Below are 12,133 nucleotides of genomic sequence, written 5' to 3'. Positions count from 1 at the left end.
CGCGTCGAGCAGCAGCGACAAGGTGGCTTCTTGCAGGGAATGGTCTTGATCTTGGAAGCTGATTTCTTAATGTCATTGAGTAGCAGTCGTGGCAGCGCAGCGGTACAAATTTAAGAAATTGCAGTGAATGAAAAAATAAATAACACAGTTTTTGCCGAAATTGAAGAGCCTTTTTTTTCAAGCGATAAAGCTCAACATTTTCAGCTTTATCGCTATATGTCACTAGACCAGATTTGACGTTGGAAACGGCGTCGAGCGACTGCATGTGGCACCACCTTTATGTCCACGCAATAAGAGCGAAAAAGACGTCTTCCCGTAGTTCCCGTCTGTAAACATCTTTTCTCGTCGGCCGAGCGAGCCGTATGCTCAGTGTATTTTCCCGTTCACAAAATACGTCACGTACGTCTCAATTTGTATGGAATGGAAACACGGACAGCGCCTCTAGCGGAAAGTTTGCGCAATAACTTTTGTGAGTGTAGGTTTGCTGCATAAACTATTTCCTCCGCGTATCGTAACGAAAACGGGTGACGACGCCGCACCGTGGACATGTGGTGGGACGTATCGACGATCGATCCATAGTAAAATAGAACAAGTAGGTTCACTACGAACAAAAGTACATCGCGCGACTTAATGTGTGCGCGCCGGTTGGCGCCGGTACGCACGCACCCGCCGCACGCACACACTGATAATTTAAGGAGGATTAAGTTTTCTTTATTCTTTAGTCAAAGTTGCGCTTAGGGCTGTAAAAGTAACGAAAACCTTGGTACCCGTATGTATTCGTTACTTTATTAACCAGTACTCGTTACTATCGTATCGTTTCGTTACTCGTATCGTTACTTTTGATGCGAACATGAAGCAGAAACACCGCATCCCATCACCGTGCGGTATGAACGAACGTACTTTATTTTATACAAAGCAAAACCGAACTGCATCGTTATCATATCGTCGGTCTAGATGTGACGCACCGTAACTGTTTTTTTTTTAATGCGGTTCTTAATGTTCTGATGTATATTTTTAAGTAATTATTGTAATAAATCTAAACTAATTTTGTAATTATAATAATTAATTTTAATTTATGTCAGTATTATAAAGCTGAAGAGTTGTTTTATTTGGTTGAACGCGCTACTCTCAGTAAAATGATTAAAGAATGACAGTTGAACCAGAACAGTGTACGACAGATAAGGGTTATACGGGTAACGAGACGTATTCGTGAGTAACGATTCGTTACTTCAAATCAGATGAAGTACTCGTTACTCAGTAGAGAATACATACGGTTTGCTACTTGCGCTGCCATCGCTGCCGTACGTTTCGATTTTAGCTCGCTCGTCTTGCGCTCGCATCGCAAGATGATTACGTATTTTTTGTATTAGGTATAATTGTAAATTAGTGGTATATAAGTGTTGTGTGAATGTTTCGTGCAAGGGCACATAAAAAAAATAGATACCTACCTATAAATAATATAGTTATAGTATTATGTGTAGGAAACATGAGTAGTATGTACACAGTCGCCATCACTACTTCGGCGAATTTATAACTAGTATTTTTAAATTAGTATAATAATAATAATAGAGCGGCAAAGAATCTTGTTTCTCTAGACACAGATATTAGACAATTTTAAGTTAACTTTCATACTAAAATGATTTGCCGGTAGGTAATTAATTAATCTAAAATAGACATCGACAACCCTAAGCGTCCGCGCCGAGAAGTAGTCCAGGCCAGAAGGGTCTGAGTGTGCATACTTGTTCTATTTTACTATGATCGAACAAAATACCGCTGTCATTACACCTCGTGTTCTTGTGTGCGTGACCAGGCGTATACGTATGAAAAGTCATAATGTTTTTTTCCATTCTTTTTCAAGGTCAAGTCAGACAGATAGCGGATCCCGCCATATTCGTTTTCGATCTCACAAATGACAAACTGATCCACAAATATGTATTCAGGGACGATGAACTAAAGGACTGCTCTGTACTCACTAGCATTGTAAGTACAATTTACATACGTCTCACTGCAGGGCACACGCCTTTGTTGTGATTCCCTCGCGGCCCCAGCCCAGTGCCTCACTATGTTTATTGAATTAGGCGTTACTTTGCGGAGGTCCATATCAATGAACTAAAATAATTTCCTTGCTCACCCTTGCTTGTATGTGGGTACTTGGGGAGTTACAGTGACAAGTTAAAACGGTGGTTGTGGTTCGCTAGTCTAACAACTGGTAGCATGGTGTACGGTTGTGTCACTCTGAAGATGAGCTCTGGTTGAGTTCGAAACGCGTCAGTGTAGTGTGGTGGTGGTGATGGATGGGTTTGTGTGATTTGTGTGTGTTCTTACAGTGTGGAGGTGGAGGAACTGCATGAACACGCATATTTTGCATAAGCTTAGCTATCGTAAGGTCGCGGGTGTGCAAGGAAATTATTTTAGATCAGTATGTTTTCCTTCGTTGTAAATTTCAGCGGCGTCTTTAGCCCATGTAGCGCCCGTGTGCATTTATTACTTTAGCGCCATCTAGGAAGCGCGCGGAATGCTACGGCCGGCGCCCCTAACACCGCTGCGCCCGTGTGCGTGCAACGCACACCGTGCACTATAGGTAAAGACGCCTCTGGTAAATTTCATATGTTATTTCGCAAATAAATTTCGAATAACTCAGAGTTGCAAGCGTGGGTTCGGACCCACGTCACGACCCTCTGCTTGAGAGTAGGGCATGCTCCGGGAATTCCGGTACTGAAAGTACCGGGAATCCCGGGAATTTTCGAATACACTGGTACCGGTTCTGGGAGAAAAAAAATCCCGGTTCTTCGGTTCCTTCGGTACTGAGTTTGTAACTAAATTAATTGACGTTTTTGAATTCAAAAATTACGCGTGGGCCTTGTAATGCTGTCACCTTAAGCGATTCACACACGCTCGGTTTTATTCGGGTGCAATCGGCATGCTCGGTCCGCCTGCTGCCCGACCTGACGACGGCGACGACGACGAATGGTGAACCAGTGTCCCCTAGTGTAAGTTTTCGGCTACAAAATACGTCTCGATCGCGTTCGCGATAAAATCTCAATTTGTATGGAAACACGAACAGCGCCTCTAGTGGAACGTTTGCGATGTTCGTGTTTCCATACAAATTGAGATTTTACGCGAACGTGATCGACACGTATTTTGTAACCGAAAACTTACACTAGGGGTACTGAGGTCTTATTGCTTAACGCACTTGGTATCACAATCGTTTTTACCATTTCTTTCTGTCACTTCGTGTAGGATGAGGGTAGAAGGAGATGGTAATTGCAACCGCTAATGTCAGCGCGTTAGACAATATGGCCTCAGGTAGTCAAAATATAGCTGTTAGGATTTAGTATTGGTACTATCCTGTAGTCTGTATGTCTAAACGATTGATAATGATAGTGATGAGCTTGTTTGTGTTTATATCTATGTAATGTTAATTAACACTACCATCTAAATAACAACTACTTATATGTTAGTGATGTGTTACGTATCTTTTTGTTCTATTTTGTCATATTTTTATATACTTACAGTAATATGCTTGCATTTGACCAGAATCACGCCTAAGCAAAGATGTTGACTGAGGTGGAGCATGCTTGCCAAATAAATGTCCATTCACCCTAGATTTTAAGACCGCCTCATTGTAGCGATCAGAAAACACAGAAGCTGGCAAGGCTTTCCACTCCTTAAATATCCGGCCGGATAATGAAGGACGAGCGAAAACGCTTTGTGTGAAGTTTAAGGATGCTGACAACATAAAGGTGAAGATTCCGCCTACTTCTGGTCGACCTGTGAATGGAAGGAACTGATGGAATAAGATTGTGTAGCACCGAGCACGAGCTACCCTTCTGCGGTGGCGAACTCTGTTAGCAAAAATTTACCACAAAATCGCCGCTAATGAGTTTCTTCATCGCTCGCCGTTCCACCGAATCCAAAGCAGCCAACTAGTACTGGGCAGAGCCGTCCTAAAGGTGACAGCAATAGGTACTCCATGCAATACCGGACTCGGGCTCTGTAAGGGTGAAGGAGCTGGTCCGCAGTAAAGTATCGCCTAACTTTGGAAAGGATGCCAAGCTTTTTCGCAGCGGTTTTCACCAAGGCCTCGATGTGACCCCCAAAGTTTAGTTTGGAAGAAAAGTGCGAATATTCAGCGGTTTTTTTTTGTCGTTAGTTTCTGGCAGGTGTTATTAAAAAGAAATTTTTATGAAAATTAAAGACAATACCGATGCTAAATTTCGCGTGATTAAAATTGACGCAATGTTCTTTCTGTTGTGCTTATAAACGTGGGATGCTAATGGCGTTTGACCGAGCGGTCAAAACGCTCGAATATTCGCCCTTAAAACAAGTGTAGCTGAAAGGTGGTGGGAAATAGAAAGAGGCACAGGACGGAAAATAAACACGACTGAGTTTTTAAAACCGACTAAATTGGCACAGGTGTGAGAAATTCAAAGTCAGAGCAAAAGCATGAGCTTTTCTTACAGCATGAGTGGTCTTGTGGAACGGGAATAACCACACCTGGCGGTAGGCGTTAAACTCACCCAGAAGTGCAACCTGCGCTATAGAGAACCGCCGTAGGACCACCGCAGCCGAGTCACAGAGGGAAAAAACCAGCCCGCACAGTGCGCACAGCGGCAATGCGGAGACATTTGAGCGAACGTTATAGGTACACAGGCATATAGGATCTTTTCCATACCTGTGTTTTGACTTTTGTTGATTAAATTTTGCACTTTGTTAATTTTTTTGGGTTAAATTACAACAATTATCACTTTACAGGTGTTTCATTTATCAAATTAACAAAAAAAATACAATTCATTTACTCAGTACCGAAAAGTACCGAAATCCCGGGAATTCCCGGTTCTGCCCCAGTACCGAAAATCTCAGTCCCGGTTCTGGAAATGGTACCGGTACCGCATGCCCTTTGAGAGGCTGGTAGATTCTGGTAAAAAAAGTATTCTATACAATACAATACCTACAGTTATATAACTCTTTATTGCACACCAACACATAGCAAGGGTAAGCAAGGCGGCCATCGCTTCAGAGCGATCTCTTCCAAGCAACCTTTACAGACACGCTATCGCTTCTATTTAGGTACTTAGTTCGTCTGTGAGATTATTAGAAAATAACCTAACCAACGAAAAGTAGGAAAACCCCCGACTTTGTCACTTCAAAGTTCAATATCTCAAAAACGGCTGAACGGATTTTGATGAAACATGTCTAAGAACCCTCGCTAGATAACCTGGTTTCAAATAAAAACAAGCATTCAAATCGGTCCACCCGTTTAAGACCTACGGTGCCACAGACAGAACTTATAATACTCCTCTTTTTGCGTCGTGGGTTAAAAATATACCATCGCGGTCCGTTTGTACTTGAGTTGAGTTTATTAAATAAGCAAATGTTATTTACCTACTTCAAAAGGTAACAAGGATTTTTTTAACATATCAATGTGGATTATTAATTAAATATTTACTCAATTATAAAAGTTACTGTTTACTTAGAGTCCGCACAAAATAGGCTGGCCCTATAGTCATTACGATTTTCATTGTTAATAATACGATGCCACTATAAGTAAGGTAGGTTCTTATTACAACGCCATTAATGGCTAATTTTGACAAAATCACGCGTCTTCGTGGATGGCACTAGGTATATGAAGATTAAGTGTGAAATGGTTCCATGGTGGCTCATAAATTAAAGTCTTTGATCGCGAGGAGTGACGTCACGCGGAACTTTAACTGGCTGTATCATATGTGTATGGCTGTGTGTGTGTTTCATAATTCTTGGTCCCAGCAGTGGGACGTATATAGGCTGAGATGAGATGAGATGAGATTGACAAAAGAAATAATAATTGTATTATCCGATATTTTTTGAAAATGTAATGATGGACTACTTCATTATATTTTTAGGAATTGTTACAAATGGTGTTATTTCATAGTTCAAGTTTGTGTACTTACCTAGATACTATTATGGCAAGTGTGGGTGCTTGAATTTGAACTGATAAGTAAAGTTATAAAAACAAAGTGCTCACTTAGTTACTGTTATTTACAGTTGGTTACTGTATGAGTTCCGTTCCGAGTATTAACTCCACTTGTGTGGTACCTATTGTTCGTTTTAAAGTTTTAAGTACTTACTTAACCTATGAATGCGATATGAGTTCTTGGAATCGAAACGGATAAGTTATATTTCGTCGGCTAACTGAAGGCAAAAATTGGTAAATTGTCATCATCATCATCCTAGCCTATATACGTCCCACTGCTGGGGCACAGGCCTCCTTTCAGACTAAAAGGGCTTGGGCAGTGTTCCCACGCGGGCCCAGTGCGGATTGGGAACTTCACAAACACCATTGATTGCTTCGCAAGTTTGTGCAGAATTCCTCACGATTAGGCCTCCACTATCTAGGAATCGCACCCGCCACCTCATCTCCCAATATATCAGCTGGCTCTTTTAAAAGGTTACCCTTTAGGCTGCGTTTCTACCACATATGTGCGAGGATGTGTTGCGAGGAACGTTGTTTGTTTCTCACGAACCAATAGAAACGCTTATTTACCAGCGCATCTCTAGTGGAAACAGCTCGGCAGAGCGAGGATGTAAACACAGAATATATATAATAGTAGTACTAACGTACAGAATGGCCAACCCCGCACCAGTTCGAGTTACCACACCCCTCAAGCGCAGATTGCAGGAAAACCGCAGGAAAGCAGTCGAGTGCGCAATACCAGTATATATACACACTCTCATCTATGGTGCGCAACGCGATGTCGGCGTCGGCCGCACGGCACTGTTCGGGAGCATTTGTTTTTCGAAATGGTATAACGGTACCCTACCTAATTCCTTTTTCCAAATAAATAATCTTCTGTCTTCTTCTTTCTGAAATTATCGCGATTAATAGATGAAATAACTACCTACCGAATAATTCGTTTAAGTTTGTAGTCGTATATCTATTGTAATAGAAAATAATAATGCTTAAATATACACAGACACATTTTAAGTAAGTAGGTTTAAATAAATAGGTAAGATTAACGGTTACATTTATTTGCACTATCTAAGCGATCAAATCATCATCATCCCAGCCTATATACGTCCCACTGCTGGGCACAGGCAACACAACAAGAGAACAAGAGGGCTTGGGCCATAGTTCCCACGCGGGCCCAGTGCTGATTGGGAACTTCACACACACCATTGAATTGCTTCGCAGGTTGTGCAGGTTTCCTCACGATGTTTTCCTTCACCGCAAAGCTCGTGGTAAATTTCAAATGTAATTCCGCACATGAATTTCGAAAAACTCAGAGGTGTGAACCGGGGTTCGAACCCATGACCCTCTGCTTGAGAGGCGAAAGGTCAAACCACTAGGCCACCACGGCTTGCCGGCTCATCTAAGCGATACCTACCTACATATAAATAAATACCTTTAAATGTCATTGGTGGCACTTATTAGGGTTTTGCGATAGTCAGCCCTGTGTATCTTACGCACACATTGACGCGTGTACAGACATCGTCGTGCCTATCTAGGTTCAAGAACGCGTATTTTGTATGACAATAAACACATTCCTCGCACATCACTGGTGGAAACGCAGCCTTATATTGTGATTTGTTTACGTGAAGGTGGTGGACGAGTCCGGCGGACGCAACAACACGTTCGCTTACATCACGGACATGGGCGCGAGCGCATTGGTTGTGTACAGCCTGGCGGAGAACTGCGCGTGGCGCGTGGAGCACCCGCTCTTCAAGTTTGACCCCGACGCCGGCGTGTACCGCGTCGGCGGGGTCGACTTCTATTGGAGCGACGGCGTGTCGTCTGCCACGCTCGCCCCGCCACTGCGCGACGGGTAGGTGTACCACAGCTAGAGTGTCGGGTAGGGGCAGCGCAGCCAGCTACTGGCCACAGCGCGACGGGTAGGCGTACCACAGCTAGAGTGTCGGGTAGGGGCAGCGCAGCCAGCTACTGGCCACAGCGCGACGGGTAGGCGTACCACAGCTAGAGTGTCGGGTAGGGGCAGCGCAGCCAGCTACTGGCCACAGCGCGACGGGTAGGCGTACCACAGCTAGAGTGTCGGTAGGGCAGCGCAGCCAGCTACTGGCCACAGCGCGACGGGTAGGCGAACCACAGCTAGAGTGTCGGGTAGGGGCAGCGCAGCCAGCAACTGGCCACAGCGCGACGGGTAGGCGTACCACAGCTAGAGTGTCGGGTAGGGGCAGCGCAGCCAGCTACTGGCCACAGCGCGACGGGTAGGCGTACCACAGCTAGAGTGTCGGGTAGGGGCAGCGCAGCCAGCTACTGGCCACAGCGCGACGGGTAGGCGTACCACAGCTAGAGTGTCGGGTAGGGGCAGTGCAGCCAGCTACTGGCCACAGCGCGACGGGTAGGCGTACCACAGCCACAGTGTTGGGTAGGGGCAGCGCAGCCAGCTACTGGCCACAGCGCGACGGGTAGGCGTACCACAGCTAGAGTGTCGGGTAGGGGCAGCGCAGCCAGCTACTGGCCACAGCGCGACGGTAGGCGTACCACAGCTAGAGTGTCGGGTAGGGGCAGTGCAGCCAGCTACTGGCCACAGCGCGACGGGTAGGTGTACCACAGCCACAGTGTTGGGTAGTTCGACTGGATGAAAAACGAGCAAGTGGGTCTCCTGATGGCAAGAGATCACCACCGCCCGGCCACCAGGGGAATTGCAAATGCGTTGCCAACCTAAAGGCCTAAGATGGGATACCTCGCAAGTGCCAGTAATAGTAATAACAGTAGAGATACTTACAGTAGTTTAACACAAACAATTTTTTTTTCTCAACCAATAATGTGCATGCATGGACATTAGTTACGCAGCTATCTCCCTCGCCGAAACATTGTTTGCGATTATTTTTTTCTCACTTTTTTAAGGACGAGTGATTTTACTTCCACCCGACTTCGAGCACAAAGCTGTTCAGAATATCGACTAGAGCTCTGAAGAACAAATATGCAACACGGGATGAAATAAACAAGGCAATGGAAGTACGATATTTTTATTTTATATATTTGATAATTGCATCAAACCCCCCTGTCTCATTGATTTTACGGTACGAAGATGAGTATTAAGAAAACTTATCTTATTGGTAAGAAAACTCCTATCTTGCAGATGTAGACAGTTATATTTTGTTCCGCGTACCTTTGTATTTTAGAGGAGCTCTATATTTCGACACAGTTGCATGCGCCATGATCACGAGACGATGATCAAGGTGCGCGGAGCAAAGCCCGAATTTAAATCATAAAATTAGTAACCGCGACAGTCTAAAACATTGTGTTGTAGACAGTTAGGACGGTCGCGCTCCATATAGGCAACTTCTCAATGAGGGCTATCGTTTTTTGCCTTTAGGTATAGCTGGCGCCACTGTTGTGTGAGGTTTTTAGTGTGGCTTTCAAAGTCTGTTATTACGGGCGTGATAACAAAGTTTAGATTAAAATCATATTTAATACACCTTAAGACCGTACCATAAAAATATCGAGCAACCACAGTGTTGCGTAGTCCCGTTTTGTTCGGAAAAAAAGGAGGACAAAAGTTTCCGAAAGACAAAACTGTCTCAAAACAACAGACATTCATTGCCCCGTAACGCATAATTGCCATAATTAATTTCAGGTAATGCAAAATATTCACAAAATTATTCTAATTATAAATAAACCCGCGTAGCTCACCCAAAAACTATGAGATTTGACATTTCGGAGACCTCACGCTACACTAGCGCCTCTAGCGGCGAATTCATACGCATTAGACAAGTTGACGTTTTATATTAGTATAGAAACTTCACTTTTTCTAGATTGTTGGAGATAGAGGACCTAATTCCCAAGCTACAGCATGTGACATGGATCAGAAGAGAAATGTGATCTTTTATACTCAGGTAGGCGAGACCGTTGAGTGAGATGAAAATAAATTGTTGATAGTTGGGTTTGTGTGATTTAGTGTGCGTTCTTATATTGTGGAGGTTGAGGAGCTGAATGAACACACATTGCTTGCATAAACGTAGCTATCATACTCGTAATTCAAAGCAAAGCAAAAAATAATCGAGAAAAACTAACAAAAATGCAACGTTGCCAGCTCAGCAGGAATAAACGCTCTTAAACTGAGTCCGTACGGAGTGCGTTCCGCTCGCGGTGTAAATTGGGCTTATCTGTTGTTGTTCAGCTGAGCAAGAACGGCGTGGGCTGCTGGAAGGTCGGCGCGGCGTTCTGCGAGGAAAATACGCCGCTCGTCATCAGCGACTGCAACCTGCTGGAGTTCCCCAACGATCTCAAGGTACACAACTCTCGGGACTCGAATCCCACCTTATCTCCCATATCTAAGCTTGGGGCCTACGAAATTCTAAAATCAAAATTCGTACCGTACCGTGATCTCACTCGTATTAAAGAATATTAGTGTTAGAATAGTGTGCAAGATACGAAGTTCTTTGCACTTCTTAGTTAAGGGCCAGAGCCAGGTTTAAAGGTATTGGAGGCCTAGGGCTACGAGAGAGTGGGCCCTCTAAAGCTAGAAATTTAAATAAAAAATGACGAACGAAAACCTTCATAATCACTAAAACTTTTGCAGGTGGTAGGACCTTGTGCAAGGTCCGCCCGGATTGCTATACCACCATCTTGCTCGCTAATCCTGCCGTGAAGCAGCGGTGCTTGCACCGTTGTGTTTCGGCGTGGTGAGTAAGACAGACGGTGAAATTACTGGCACTAGAAGTATCCCATCTTAGGCCTCTAGGTTGGCAACGCATCTGCAATACCCCCTGGTGGGCAACAGACTAGCTTATAATATTAGGTACTTAATGGGATTTAAACTGCTTAGGTACCTGTTCCTTACTATAATTTATACCAACAGGTAGACCCGGAAGGTAACCTTTGGATCCTGAGCGACAGGCAGTCCCGCTTCCTGTACGACGCCATGGATTTCGAACAATTTAACTTCCGGATCCTGACGGCTCCGGTCGCCAAGGTCATCGAGGGCTCTACCTGCGAAAAGCCCGTCAAGCCCGGCAGCGCCAAGTCCAAGCCCAAGGACGACAAACAGAAAGGAGGGTTCTTCAAACGAAACAAGTCCGCCGGGGAAGTAACGCGAAGAACAAACTAACAATATATGCAATACAGATGCAGCTAAAGAAAACGTCAATTGGTGTCTTGTCACATTGAAATTCCTCCAATAAACTATCCAATCATTTACATTTCTGTATTAAAGCATTAGTCTAGTTTGTATTGATAAATACCTAGATAAGTAAAATGTTTAACCCGTCGCGCGGCCAACGACTTTTTTAGGTAATTTTGGACAAGCATCCTATGTTAAAGGATGATCGAAACTAGTAACAAAAATTGATTAATCACGAGAACTTAGATATCTACGCACCACTGAGGCGCGCAGGGCGTTCGACGGGTTCAAATCCTTAAATGTGCCAAATCTGGCAGTTTTATTTAGCTAGTTACCTACCTACCTAACTAAACTTTTCAAGAACAGAGCATAGAGACACGCATATACCTACCCTATGGCGTGCGTTGAGTAGGCATCACAGGGTAGGCAGGGCACAAATGTATATACACGAACACAACGCAAACCACTACTTCAACCAAAATGACCCCTCGTGTAGGAGCCAAACTGAAAATCAGCGCTGGATGTGATCAGCATTATGCTGAGTTTGGTACCCAGTGCCAACATGACTATAATATTTGTAAACATTATCAATAAAATAAATTAAAATGAATAAATGTATAAAAATGTAACTTATCAATGTTAGGCATTAAAGTTTCATTTCATTTTATTTCAAATGCCTACGAACTTTTCCGATAAAATACAGTGGGAAACCAATAAGCACTACAACTGTACCACAGAATAACTATTATATTACCCAGCATTAACTGAGCACGAAACACTAATTATGTATTGCGTCCTAGATTTCACCCTGTATCTTACGGGAATGTAGACCGGATTACCTTTAATGTAATCATGATGCATCGAACGAAATATCGGGAGTTCATTAAAGGTACAATCGCCATCAGATATTCCGGAGCAGCACTTGCCGCATGCACTCTATTATTAAGATATTAGAGTTCATGTTTCGATATTTTTGATCACCTTGGCCGCTCCGAATATCTGATGGCAAATGTATCACGGCCTGCTACATCTCGTTTCGTAATATAATGTAGTAATCAATCAATCGAAGC

The 12,133-nt window shown here is 43.8% G+C and overlaps 1 pseudogene; it reads left to right on the top strand.

Moving 5' to 3' along the window:
- The window catches only part of LOC141437557 (L-dopachrome tautomerase yellow-f-like), a 17,886-nt pseudogene extending 6,728 nt beyond the window's left edge, over window positions 1-11,158 (top strand).
- Window positions 11,159-12,133: the final 975 nt, after the last annotated feature.

The sequence above is a fragment of the Choristoneura fumiferana genome, chromosome 18, assembly GCF_025370935.1.
Source record: "Choristoneura fumiferana chromosome 18, NRCan_CFum_1, whole genome shotgun sequence".
In the NCBI taxonomy this organism is placed as follows: Eukaryota; Metazoa; Arthropoda; class Insecta; order Lepidoptera; family Tortricidae; genus Choristoneura; species Choristoneura fumiferana.
The sequence above is the reverse complement of the archived record's forward strand: the minus strand, read 5'-3'. Positions and strand labels throughout refer to the sequence as shown.